The sequence below is a fragment of the Mytilus edulis genome, chromosome 2, assembly GCF_963676685.1.
Source record: "Mytilus edulis chromosome 2, xbMytEdul2.2, whole genome shotgun sequence".
In the NCBI taxonomy this organism is placed as follows: Eukaryota; Metazoa; Mollusca; class Bivalvia; order Mytilida; family Mytilidae; genus Mytilus; species Mytilus edulis.
The window spans coordinates 64,244,366-64,259,878 of record NC_092345.1 but is presented as its reverse complement, the minus strand read 5'-3'; the positions used below and the strand labels follow the sequence as shown (position 1 = coordinate 64,259,878).

General features: G+C 31.7%; 1 long non-coding RNA gene across 1 annotated transcript; it reads right to left on the bottom strand.

Moving 5' to 3' along the window:
- Window positions 1-11,840: 11,840 nt before the first annotated feature.
- On the bottom strand, window positions 11,841-14,764 carry LOC139510639 (uncharacterized). Its single transcript, XR_011661940.1, has 2 exons — window positions 14,645-14,764; window positions 11,841-12,626 (listed from the first exon to the last, which is right to left on the bottom strand). It is a non-coding gene; the product is annotated as an uncharacterized lncRNA (long non-coding RNA).
- Between the last annotated feature and the right edge of the window lie 749 nt (window positions 14,765-15,513).

Genomic DNA, 15,513 nt, shown 5'->3' with positions numbered 1-15,513 from the left:
CTCATAAAAGTAAAATATAATCTTGATGTTCTTATAAACCAACTTTGATAGATAACTTAGTCATCAGCTGTCTAATAATGAATGTCATTGCACAATTACTTTCCTATTTGAAAAATCCGCCGATGCCAAAATTGCAGGATTTTCTTCCCTTCCGGAACACCTGAGATCATCCCAGATTTTGTGGGGTTACGTATTGCTATTAAAGTTTTTAGTTTTCTATGTCATGTGGACTGCTGTTTGTCTTCTCACGGTTACCTTTTTTTTTTGCTATGGCTGTGTCGGTTTGTTTTCGACCTTTAAGTTTGATTGTTCCTTTGGTGTCTTTTGCCTCTCTTTTAAAATGTTATCTCTCCTTACAAAAGTTAAGACACGTACTGTACACGGAGGAATTTTTGTACAGTTGAAAATAATGTTGCCAATATATTTTTGCGGAAGCAGAGTTATGAGAGTTAATCAGATCTGCACACATTTTTAGAGAATCGTGTAGCAGTCATTTGTTCTCGTGTATGGCCGAGTAGATATCGAAGAGTGTTCGAATGTGGTCGCGAAGGGATCGGGTATTGGTCAAATTGGTCTGGGATAAGTGTTATTTTGATATATTTTCATGTCTGTGACCTAAAAAGACCCGATAACATAGTTTTGCATGTTTTTTTGATAATGACGCATATACGATCAGGTCGATCTGGTGTGGTCGAGATCAGACTGAGATCGTGACTAGATAGTCGAGTAAAGATCGTGTAAAGATCGTGAATTGATCGGAATTATCGAATAAGTATTCATTTTGATTTCTGGATATAGTCGTAATGGAGTCATTAAGGAGTCGTAAATGGTCGAGTTAAGGTCGTATATATACAGTCGGATAGCGGTCGGGTAGAAGCCGTAAACAGACCCGATCAAATATTTGGTTGAGCTTGGTCGTGGAAATTTGGACAATCGGGATCATCGAGTTGATCTGATCGGCAGTGTGAACCTAGCTTTAAGTCAAATACATACCCAAGATCGGAATCGTGTAACAGCAAACTAGGCACGGAAACAAAGTGCCAACTTTGCTGTAACACGACATGCCATAATTACTTTTCTTGAAACGAAAATTTATTGCACACTTCCCCATTGATAAATTTAGAAATCACGAAGAAGCTATTATATATGAAGGTTCCGACTCATTCAGTCAAAGTGGACCTTATATATGAATGTATATCAGTCTCATGATTTGTTTGATGTCTTTTCCTACCATGTCAATGTATTTGTACATCCCTGGCTTTACAGTGTGTAAGTTTGAACCTTTCCAATGAAGGTAAATCCAGAAAAGTGTCCGGGCGCACGGAAATGTTTAAAGTGTTATTTTATTCAAATTTTGATATCTGCAAATTATTTCGATATCATGGATTTCTATCAATCTACTGTTCTAAAATATGTCTATTTATCCAAAATGACAGCGAGGACCATTGACCTAGCTTCTTATATTATAAAGACTACTTATTAAATAAACAAGTAGATGAAATTCAAACACTTTCAAATTTGAATTCAAATACTACCCTGTAATCAGATGAAGAAAAATAAATATAATATTTCTGTCAAGGGCGGTTTTATAACGACAATAATTGCTACAAGCCTTTTTATAACCTTCTGCAAACTTTCAGAGTATTCACCTTTATAACAAGTGTTTTTAAGTTTGCCTCCTTTTCTGCTTAGTCGTATTTACCTTATTTGAAACACTTCGGAAATAAAATGCTTCAGCACATAAGATAATCTGACAGTTATACGGACCGTTTGAGTGGTACCTTTATTGGCTACTTGACGTGAATTAATTTTAGTTACTATTTTAAACTTTTTCTTGTCACTAATATAGCTGTCTACTGGAATTTAAAGGCGAGACAGTGTATCCATTGATAGCGATTTCTCGGTACAGAAACTTGTCAATTCAGCAATTTTTGTTATAAAGTTTAAGACGGTTATATATTATCAAAATAATAATCTAAAAGTAATTTTATAATTTTATAAACCTTTCTACCTAGACAGGGGACAGTCATGTGGGACTTGTATACTTAGTTTGTAACAAGACAAAATATTTAACACAAATTTTCTAGTCAACTTCAGATTATTTAAGAGGAATCTTAACTGCCACTTTATTGAATTTTAATGAAGCTATTTATCATTATATCGAGTAAAGAGATCAAATTTAAACTAATCAACCTATGCTAATTGACTTCACGCCACCCCAAAGCAAATTAAAATTCTTTCAAATTTAATGATTTGAAAAAATACACACAAAACTAATGTCTTTTGTGCTTGACAAAAATCTTTATTATATGGTTACAACTATTCAACTGTTCTGGTGCAAATACACTTCATGAAAACATATATTCATTCAATTTAGAACATCAAGAATATAATATTGTAATACTTTTACCGATAAAATACAAATTACATCAGGTAAAACCGATACAATAGTTAACTACAGACATATCAACTCCTGGCCAGTCCTTGGAACTGTTTTACCAGGCTGGTGAGCCTGTTAACATTTGCCTTTGACTAATCACGTAGAAGTATTTGGGTTAAAATCATTTCAAAGTTAAAAAAAGTACTTGAAAGTGAATAGTTAAACAATGTATACTCTCAAAACAAAGCTATCATTTTTATAAGGTAGCTCTTCATCAAGTTTGCATGTTTTGTTTTCCAAAAGACCTACTGCCAAGCCTTTTTTTATGCCCGCGGAGGTACGTACATGTAAGACAAAGTAAGACACACAATCACACGTAGCAACTGGCTGTTAACAATCCTCCGTATACAAACTGAATTTATTTAAGTGAGGCTCAATATTGTAAGTATTCCTAGTAGGACTACACACCAAAGCCATGTAGGTCGGCATATATTGCGTAATACAGAGAATCGCGGATTCCACTTTTTAAAAGCTGTATGAATGTTTTGTTGTACAAAGAAACCAGAGGCGGATTTAGGGGGGGGGACCCAGGGGGCCCGGGCCCCCCTTTTTGGGATAAAATTTGGTTGCTTATATAGGGAATCACTGAAGCGTGACTAGAGCGGGCCCCCTCTTAGGTCAGTCAGTGGGCCCCCACTTATGAAAATTTCTGGATCCGCCACTGGAAACCAGTCTTTGGAACAAAGTGATTTTAAAAAAAAACACTTGAGTGTTATATATGACATATGACTATTTTAACAGGCCCTTTATTTTCTATAGGGCGAAAACGCGCAATAGAAAACGCCAAATCTGAAAGAAAATCCAAGTACTGAAGTACTGAACATCGGATGACCGCAATTTCTTGTGGATGATCAAAAGCACGTCACAGAAAAAGATCACATCTCTATACCTAAAACTGAGATTAATATACAGAGATATATTTTTTTTCTGAGACAAGTTCGTGCGTGGATGATGAATAAATGACAGGAAATTCAACCGGAACGTAATAGCTATTATATTGTAGTGATACAAATATAATAATAGTCCCAGAGTATACACTGGTTTGCTGTTATATATTATATTCATATAACAGTTATAACATTGTGTCTTAATCATATTGAATCACTTGTAATCATTTGTATTTAATTAATGTTGATGGTTCTTCTCCTTGTGGGCGCTTTGATTAGCAATAAAATATATTTGATTTGATTTTGTATATATAATTTTCGATATGAGAAGCCATTCATATTTTCCCGCAAAAACAATTACAGAGTTACCGGTCCTTGCCGGGAGTGTCTCAAAACGTTCTTGAGATATTCTTCCGCAAGCTTTAACACAATTTTTCGATACGTGTGCAATGTGCAATAGATATTATCAATGATTTTTTACTTTTATATATATTAATATATATTTAACGACAAAATGAAAAAAATATATTTATAGGAGTATCCATTGAAAAAATGAATTTAGAACAAGCGATAAGGAATGTTATTTTGCACTAATTAATGTCCGCGGATCTGTAATTGTTATAGATCGGTTGTAAACCCTAAACTAATTTGCATAATGGAAATTTAGGCTATAGCAATACATCGGAATGACCTCAAGGTCATCTCGATGTAAAAAAAATATTGCGGTTCAGTTTGAATTTTTTCGACTTCTCTTTTTCGCCCTATAAGATATGAAGGGCGAAAACGCGAAAGTGACGAAACGCGAAATGGCCTTAGGTAGCACTCCACAGTTAGATGTGTAGTTTCGCATTTTGGCCCCTGTGGATTTTTCAAATATGAGAGCTAGTGTGCAATAAAAATCATTTTTGGATAGCTGAGTATTAAAATAGCCTTTGTATTGGGTTTATATGAACATCAAGGTTATGTAATGTATGTAATATAGGCTGTTTTCTGCATGACAGTCCGTATTTGCATGTCCCTACCATACATTGGTCCGGCAATTATTGTAATTTTTTTTTCCAACTTTTTATCGCACGAACTTTGTGATTGGATTTTACGAAAAAATGAGGCGAAAGACACCCATTTTTTATTTGATCATGAGGAAGATTTATGAAAACAGTTTCTAAAAAGGTATCACTCAAAGGCATTGAAATTCTAGTTTGATCCAAATTTTGGGGGAATATGTGACATGTCAACCCCCCTTTTTGCAATATTTTATGGTAAATAAATGCAGAATGTTGCCATGGATACACATATAAGGAATTAATTTTCACTCTCTTAACTTTTGAAAATCAAATCTATGGAATATACTGATTACATACATATGCACATGTACAACACAAACAGTTGGGTTTATGTATTAGAAATCCAGGAATAGGAGATGATAAAACATTTTGTGGCTCATTTTTAATTTTATTTTCTAACTGTGGAGTGCTACCTTAACCGGACACCATACATATATGATACCGAGAAGGGAGAGGGGTTAATTTTAATATGCACGTTAAACCGCAAAGTATCAATCATTATAAACGGAGACCTTTAAAACATCTTGAAGAACAACGGAACGCATTTTAATTTTCTTTGTAAACTCGAGCTCAGTTCTATTCATTTAAGAGAATGTTTAATTCAATCTTCACAGGTTGTCATTTTATATATCTTTTTATCAGTCCCCCTTACGAAGAAAATTATCAGAAATGTTTTATGTAAAAGATTTGTTCTCATGTAGACAAACCAGGGGACCAGTTTCTGAAACTCAAATTTTTCAATCGAGAGTTTGATTTGATCACCAATCTACCTAATGAATTGGATGTACTTAGGTGATCTAAGGTAAAATTAAATAAAGCAAGAATTCAAAATTTATTCTTTAAGCTGGAAGAATATTAGTTACGGATCAAAATAAGTTAGAAATATTGATAGGTCATGGAGCTCCTTTTCGAGATATTTGATTTATAAAATATGACGGTAAAAGGCTGACTCGGACTTTTACCTTAAATTTGCATTGGTATATTATTTGTGTCTCAAATCAAAAGAAAAAAATCAACAATTTGCTTTATCAAATGACCTTTTATGAGCCAATCTGTCTTATGTTAAAAGATAAGCAGGTGTTATGGGGCAATTTTTTTTTTACCTTTTATTGTATGGAAAAACACCAAGGAGTTCGAACATTTGACACTTATTCCAAAACCTCACCTAAGTACATCCTTAAATGATCATTATTGTACCAATTTACATATTCTGCATGTCTTACGCTTGAAAAAAATGTTACTATAAAAGTATGTAATATAATTTTAAGTTACACTATGAAAAGATTCGAGATTTAAATTTGAGGACTGAAATATCTTCAACAAAATAAACAAATCTGCATTTGAAATATGAGTTTTGCTCGTTGTCGAAAGGACGTACGGTGACCAATAGTTGTTAACTTCTATGTCATTTGGTCTCTTGTGGCGTTGTCTCATTGGCATTCATACCACATCTTCTTATTTTTTTACGATTATTTAAGTTTGAAATTCAAATGCAGGACATAGTATTTCTGTTATGAACATTTAATAATTCATATATGCATGTTTTAAATGAATTGAATACTATGAAATAGTACCGACTATACTACTGAAAATATTATTTCTGTAGTCAAGATATGAATCATTTTAAAACGACAGACGCTTCAAAGCGATTAAATATTTATGATGAAATGACACATTAATTCGCTTCACCTCTTGAAATGCATTTTGATATGAATTTCCTGTTATTCATGCATACGAGAATATCATCCATTATATGCACATCGTTTAAACGTCTGTATGGTAATCATGGAATTATTTGCCTAAAATGGACTACTTAAAACTGTATTAAAGAAATGAACATCATATTGCAATTTTTCTGTACTATAAAATCTTTATATTTTTCAGATTCGTTTATCAGATTTCCAATGGTAACCACCATGTCCGTCTGTCCGTCAGTATAAGCTTGTGGTCGAGACTTTTATGCTCTATATATTTCAATCTAATTAAATTAATGATCTCCAATAACGTTATACTACAGATCTAACAACTACCCTTATATGTAGTATTATAACGTAATCAGAGATCAATATTTTAATTAGATTATATATTTACAACCTATGCTTCGCGTATGCAATGTTGGATTATATATAACAATATCTGTTAGGAAAATCCTCTATAATATTTCCATTAGTAAATAAACTCGATGTCACTCAGAGGTCGTCCTCAGTTGTGGAGCGTTCAAACGCTATTTGGACATCAATCAAACATTGCAAGCCAACAACTCATTGAACGGTCAATATGCAGTTGTTGCAAGGCACATTTCTTTCCACTTTTCCTTTAGGTGTAGTCCACACTGTCCACCCGCTCAATTTGCATTCAATATCTACTCAAGAAAATGAACATTTGACATCAATCTTCAAAAAAGTGTTATTTTTTTATTTCATATCCTTTATATACGGCGACGATATACATGCTAGGTACTCCATATATGTCCTCAAAATCCTGGTTATTGTTAAAGTAAGAAACGAAAAAAATAAATCAGATGAGAAGAAGACGAAAAAATGAACTAGTCAATATTTATATTTCTCCATTTCAATTTTTATTGTAAGTCGTTTTACAAAATGAAAAGTAGAAACAAGAGCACCGATTTCCTGCACCTCATCATAACAATTGCCCAAATGATTTTGGCGAACAATTAGACTAATTGATTCTTATACCTAGTACATCCTGTATTACTTCCTCGCATGCTTACATCTTATATTGGAGGTCGTATTCACCAGCAGTGACGTACATTAGAACACGATTTCCGCTGGGATTGTCACTTAATCAGCGTTTTATAAACAGTCGAAACAAGAAAAACTAAAATTTAATGCATAAATAAATCAAACCTCTTTAAACTTACCAAGTTGATGTTTGACAATCTATCTGAAAATTACATCTATATTAATGTCTTGCATTGTGAAATTTTGAAATTTTGCTGAAAATATAGAACGAAAGAATTAACAAAACAATTTCAATGCTTGAAATTCCAAAATTGTCTTCCAAACCGAAACTACTTTCAAATTTCTAAAATCTACACCAAAGAAGAGTCAAACAAAAAAACAGAAAACAATGATTATTTATATTTGGATTTTTTTTATTTTGGTTATGTTATCTTATTTGTATACATCTTACTTTACTGAACATAGTTGTTGTTTATAGTTTATCTTTATCTGCAGTAACATTTAGGATGATTGCCAAAAACTGCATAATTATCTAAAAATTACCAATTCAGAGGCGGCAACCCAACAACTTAATCTAAATTTTACTTCTTGTCAGACTTGGTCAAAACGACACATCCTAATTAATCGCTTCTGACTAAAAAAAACCCGTTTTTTACAGTTCGATTCATACTGGTTACATTTTATATATTTGTCGTTTTTTTTTTGTCAATGCATTTATATTTAACAACTGTAAAAAGTAAACATACAAAAAAAAATCTACTTAAATTTAGGTACGACATCAAAAGATCAATGTAGGATAAAAAAAAAACTTAAATCAAATAGTTTGGGGTGGGGGATTAAAATTGCTGCAAGTTTTGATTGGCTAAAATCGATTTAACATATATCCATATTGGTCAATAAATTTTTCTCAAATTAAGTTAAGAGGGGTTGGTAGGGTCAGGGAAAAACTGTGAATTATTATTATTATTTTTTTTTTTATCATACATTGAACTTTTTATATCGTCCCTTACCATGTAAGAATTCCACAGATCAATTTAAGTAACTTGAAAGTAAAATATTATGGTTGAAGATATATAGAAATCCCATTGAATGAAACTGCCTTTACATCTTGGAGCAGACACATTTCTACCCAATAAAATTTGCATACCTTGTGATACATTATAACATAAATGTGCCTTACACAGTTATTGAATTATAAAAAGGTCACAAATAGACTGGTGTTATTATGGTGTACAAATTTTATCCAACTTTTATAATCCAATTAATTTTATTAACATTTTGTAAAAGTTGCACCAGGGAACTTCGTGGTAGTTGAATGTTCCAACAAATAAGATTTTAATAATATTAAAATCTTGGGTCTTTGTGATTGTGTTAAAATTTTAAACATATATACATTAGAATATAACAAAACTTATCCGAATGAAAAGATCGTGTTTAATAATAGATGTGTATGAGAATTACATAACCGTATTATAGCCTTTTTGCAATTCCTGTCAAAATAAATAACACGCTTAAATACATTTTTCTTCCGAAGGCTTAGTTGCAATGTCACAACTCAACTCATAATTGAATAATTCGAATTTCATGTTCGGGATAGTTCACTATTTTCACAACGGTTAAAGTTACACAACTCTAAAAGGACAAACATGAAAATCATAACCATATCGGTATAAGACTTTTAAAATTTGTGTTATATATAACATATATATAATGTTATATTGTGTCGTAAATAATTAGTAAATGTTGTTTGCCAGATCGTTTAAGACCAGGATTCCCTTTGGCAATACAACGAGGGACAATTTCTTTTTCTTTTTCAGACAGATGATCCGAAATTATATGGTGAATATTTCATGTCATAAAAAATGACATGATGAATTGATTTTTATCACATCATCTTTTACAAAATTGCTAATTAGCTGTGAAATTCTTTGAATTATAACATATAATCTAGTCTAGTGTCTTCCTTAACTGTATTAATACCAATAAAAGTACAAAAAAATATTTTAACTGACACAATTAATGACTAAATTACAGAATTACAGAGCCCCGAGTCGGGTAAAAGATACCGTCCCCTATAATTATAGATGAACCAAGATCACAATCAGATTTGATGACAGTCGTTACTACGAGATAATACAAGTGACAACTGTTGTCTGTTAGATCTCATTTCGTGAATGATAATTCGGACTCTCATTTTACTGTTCTAAATATTTCATTAAATAAAGAAACAAAAATCATTTTGACTTCTAGCCTGTAATTTCAAAGCATTAAAAAAATTAAAGGACAGAAGATTTAAAAGTATAACTGTATTATGTCATGATATCTGAATGATGGTATTAGGTTCACGTGTGGTACTTTTATTTCAAATGTCCTATCGCTTTGGATTTCATAGCTTTATGTTTTATAAGTGATAAAAAATGCAATTTTATCGTGTTTAAATGTTTCTATCTAAAAAGACAGTGGCCATTTTACTCTTTTTAGATGTCCGTTTTTCTTCGAAAAAACAATTTGTTTTAACATTGAAAAACAGGTCTAATTATATATTTTTTTAATTTAAGATAAGAAAAAATTCCAAATAAATATATCATTAGTACTACAAGCCCTGATCACTTTCCAAATTATACAATGTCTTTTAAGTAACAAACGACAATATTAAGGCATAGACACACATGAAAAAGGGGGATTCAAAAGGAAATGGTACATACGAATACACTGCTATCATACCATACTCTGTTTTGCTTACAAAGTTTCATTAAGTCCTAGATATTGATGCAAGTTCCATGTATAAAGTGTGAAGGAACGAAAAGACGAACGGTTTGAACAAACACAACGATTAATATATATATACCCGCACTAGTTACTACTTTAATTAGAACTTTGATTAAGTCAAACTAGTTCTACACTCTAGGCGATTGAGATTTTGAAGAAAAAAAACCGTATAGACGTTGATGTATTGTTAAAGATCGTATGTTGACCCTGAGCTGACTTTTGGTTTTTGTGTGTATGGTTGCTATCTCAACGACGTTCTAATATCCACGTCTTCTATTCATGTAAAACTCATTTGCTTACTATTATATAATATTGCATGATATAAGTTTGCCAAAATTACACACATTTCTTTTTCATATATGATATGTCCAATGTCGCATTAAGCTCAATGATAAATTCATCCTGGGTGTGGATCTTTTGTTGAGAGCAGTATAATTGTATCTAAAAAGATAGTTGTCTCATTGTTTACAGATTAGATCAGACTTGGCAAGTTAAATGACCAAGGAACGGACACACATAGGTATAAACTAAGAAAGAAAGTTCTATCGGCGTATCAATGCATATAACTAAAAGTACAGCCGTCTGAAAAGGGAGAAACCAATTTTGTAAGAATATATCAAAGAGACTGCATGGATTGCCAGTATACATAGAAGCTAATATTGGTTTGTATCAAGAACTTTATGGCAATGAGTAAACTTCTAGCAAAACAAGAAGTACAGGTGCTATTGAGGGTAACCATCCATCATGTAAATACACAAATAATTTATACTTAAAAAGTTTGTTGACTTTTCTTATACGAGATATGATTTAAACTTTAAATAGAGGAAGTTATTTAAAATATATAAAAAAAAACACCAAATAAACATATTTATATGTTAAAATCATAAAATTACGAGAAAAGGCGCGTAGAATATGAATTGGAACTAGATGCATGACTTTTTTATTTTTATTTTTATGTTTGAAGTATTATGCAGAGAGTGCTCGTTTTATTTTCTTTGCAAATTAAATATGCAACAAAATGAGGAACCCTTCTGTCAAACGCCTATGTTTGCATGTATTTTTGTATTGAAGGTGTATTAAAATACTAGTATAAGAAATGTTCATGTTGGTGCGCATGTGATGACTACTGTGATAATTTAATCATGAGCATAACCATAAGTTCCAACCGTTGTCATGAGAAGCACACTCAAACTCATAAACCAAAAGAATCGGAAAACTAAATTAGGTGTCCTACACATCTGAAAAAGCACTCTATATGCTAGAATATACCACTGTCAAGCTGCTGAACAATGATGAAGCCTTATTTAGAAATTCAAGAAATCAAGAAAAGGTATGTCGGGAAAATTAACATGATTGTCTTTCATTGTCGTTTTAATTGTTTGCTGAACGTCCAGTGACAAAGTGACGATACTTCGTTATATTATTGTTGTGTATATTCTTACTAATTTGATTCGTTTAAAAAGATTCACATGTTCAAATCTGTTTTCAAAGGTAGACTGAAAACAGCAGTTAGCAGATAGAAATGTTTTTTTAAGAATATTTGACAATCGAAACAACCAATCAAATGAATTGGTGCTCTACTTCTTACTTTTTGAAAATAATAATAGAACAATTAATTGTAGCCTTTGTATCCTTTCTTCCTTCGATATACATTTTTGTAATTCTTCCAAGTCGATATATGCTCGTAAAACAACTACACAAAGCCTGTAATTGTATAATATACCCCATTCAATCCTTTAATATTTTCAGGGTTATTGGAATTTCGTGTCAAGGAGAAACTGACGATCATTAAGGATTATCTATGTCACAGATGACAACGGATAAGTTTAATATGTTTTATTTGTCGTCTAAAATCCACAATTCCGTTCTCCTTACCTTCTTCGTGTCTTAGACACAATCGTGATTTACTGAATATTCATTTATCGTGAGCGATACGAAGAATGGCATTGTATTAGCAAAGAAGACCAAAGAACAGTAATGATAATACACATTTAATTTTGATCAACAAAAGTATGACGAAAAAAAACCCGGTTATCTCTCTTAGAACAGAAAGTGACGCAAGTTTTGTTCTTGCTGCTGTAAAATACTATATAAAGTTTGAACAATCATAAAGCTGATTTCAAGAGAAAACAAAATCCATATACTCCAGGCCCAATACTGTGTAAGTATAACAGTGTATGTTTTTAACCTTAAAAATTGTTAATTTAAAAAACTACAAAACACAGAATATACAGTTGTTGAAGACAGTACAGTGCAACATCGTTGTAGAGAATTTTGTCCTTTGGTTTCTTGTCAAGTGGATAGTTGTCTCATTCACAAGTATATCACCTTTAAAAAAATCTCAACCAAAATAATATGGAAACTACCGTGTTTTTGACGAATTACAAAGAGCAATCTAACCATTTTATCATCGAATTGATTAGTCGTATGAAATAACGATATCAACCAAGACACAATTAGACGCATAGTTCTTCTTTCTTTGGTTTCAATACGTCCACTTTATTACTTTCGGTATGTCTTGGACATAGGTCCAACAAAACTATTCCTAGAAAAATAACAATAAGTATAACAGCTCCAAGTTGTCCTATTGATTTAGCAGATTTTCTGTCGTCCAATGTTGATATTTTCGTCCTCCGATACGAAGATAGTTTCGTTTTATCGACTGTCATAACTTGCTCCATTCGCCGAATGTTTTCCATCATCATACTTTTTGTGAGGTTGACAAAATGTGGAGTATTGTCTGAACATGGGCACGAACATTTATCTGAAATTATAAAAAAATATATAGAAGTTTGACCTAACAAGTCTTCCTTTGTCGAGTACATTAAATGCCTGATGAGGGTAATAGCAAGTTTGTTGTCCCTGAAATACCAACTATTGCTCGAGGCGAATCAAAGGGACACCAAACTTGCTATTACCCTCATAACCAGTCATTAAGTGTTTTATTATATATACCGAACAAATCAACTTTCTTAAAAGTCTACGTAAACCATCTGAAAGAAAAGAATAATGTTACATAAACATGCACATGATGAAATATATTTTTTTTTATAGTTTTGGTTGTATTTATAAATATTTCATTTACTGTAATCAAGAGTCAAGACTAGGAAAAATTCCCGTGAATAAAATAAATTCTACTAGATTAGCTTAAGTACTGTACAAAAGTCATAGACCCATATAGTACATTTTTTTTTATATTTTAGATCTTTTAAAAATGCGTCGCGAAGATTTTCTTATTCTTTTTTATTTGCTTCTGGTAAGTGATATGTTAATTTAAAACTAGGACAGACATAAACAGATTAAAACAATTACGATATCAAAGTTTGTCGTTGCCAACAAGCGCAAAAATTCAATCAGAAAAGTTTATGACGTCATTATTGTCCAATGAAAAATAAATATGAAAAAGTACGGGAAATATGTTGATGGAACTATTAACCGGGGTTATAGTCTTTGAAACTATTGACTGGCAAATAGTATGTAGAATGAAATAGCACAACTATTTCATTACTTTTTGTTTAAAAAAAAAAACATACTGAGGTATAATAAATATATAGCAGTTATTGCTGTATTAGCTTTATCGGTCTTTTGAAATTTGTCTAACAAACATGTCTTTCTTTTTGAAACAAAAACTAGATTATAATATTTACGGGTACTCTGAGATATGTAATATGTGTCTTTTGTGATTTTGTACTTTTATCGATCTGAGTAATTTTGATAGTTTGTTCTTATGTAATACTGTTAAACATCTGTGTCTGTGGAAGGGATTGGCACCTGCAAAAATGTTTCAAACCGCCGCATTCTGTATTTGTCTACCCCAAGTACGGAGCCTGTAGTTCAATGGTTATGTCATTTGGACTCAAGTGAAGAGTTATCTTATTAAGAATCATAACACATCTTTTTATCTTTTATATAAAATGTTTATCGACAAAGTGAGCCAAAATCCGTCTTAATCCCATTTAAAACACTTAGTTAATTGCGATGCAAATCATACTACATCTCCAATATGAAGAACAACAAAGATTTATACTTTGTTGGGTTCTGGCTATTCATCTGCTGGAGCGTAAAGAACATGTTTCAGAATATTTACATCTACACAACTATTTGAGGGCTTAAAAGTTTTAACTCCCTCAGGCAAAATTGACCTCAGATGGATTAAGCTATTACTTGTATGTCCCTTTAGGTCATGCCTCTCTCCATATTTCTGCTCTTGTACATCCTTGGCTTTCAAATATTTGGTTTTGAGCATTCATGATTAAGGTAAATCCAGAAAGCGGTTCGGACGCATACAATATTTCAAGGGTTATTTCCTTTTTTTTTTTACAAATTCAAGCCAAAATCTTTGCATCAGACATAGATAAAAAGATATTAATCTTGCTAGATCAATCATGAAATATAACTACACATGAAATATAGATCTACATATAATTCAAAATTTCTTTCCTGGGCTTCTTGTCTTTAGCTTCCAATGATTTACCGGAATAAAAAAATATTCGCTGCAAACATTACATGCATACATCTTTATATTTTCATCATAAATCAAACAAGAAGAGTCACGTTCTGACTTTTGAAATTCAGGCTTAACTAGTGTTGTAAAATAAGAAAATTGATGCAATATAATTCTTTTTTTGGGATGGAAAAAAACCGGAAAACTTTGGTATCTTTCTATTTCCTTTTACTGATATAACCTCAGTTCCAGTTTATTTTGTGAAGATTTTGATATGTTATTTAAAAGCACTAACAGTAAGCCAATTGTACATTATAATTTCATAAGGTTCTACATACCACTGCATACACCGCAAGATTTCTGACATTTTTGGCTAAAGTTGGTACTACTACTACACATGGTCATATCGAGTGACATCGTTTTGTGACACCCGGGCCAACTATCTTTACAAATCTCAATAGTGTAAGAGCCTGTACATATTCAAAAAATATATTGTTGTCGTCATAATAAAACGCTAATGCATAAAAGTATGAAACTGTTGAAAACTAATGGCCCCTACCCCAAATCACAGACCCACAATAAATATCTCGTATATCAGATATCCTTCATCAAAATGATGATAAATAGAATATTATTGATATATAAGCAGGTTTTCATAACGAATCGTGAACGACATTTAATACGCCATGATAATATATTGCTCAGTCAGACTTCAGTTTTAATGGTTTGTTAGTTTTTTTCGTCGTCCTTCATGTTTTGCAATAGCAATGACAGTTTTTGTTCGACTTGAAAAGAGTTGTGTATGCCCTCCGCTCATATCTTCTGACTTCGATTTTTTTTACAAAAGATCGGCAAATGATAATTTCAATTACCAAAAAAAAAAAAAAAAAAAAAGAAACAAGGACAATATGTAAAAAAAAACCCCAAAAAACAAGCAAGAATTGTTTTCTACATATATTTTGAATTTGAGGTAACACTCACAATTATTATATATAAATTTAAGTACTTGTATTACAAAAATGTATTGTGAGAACATTAACTAATAAATAAATTTGGTGTATTTACTGTCTTCTGATTGGTTAAAATTATTAGTTTTATTTTCAATGTTGTCAATTTTGATGGCGACACGCCCACTCTGACGTTGTGTATTCATACGCCAACATGTGTGTACGTTGCTATTGTTAATATATATAATATAAAAAGTTCT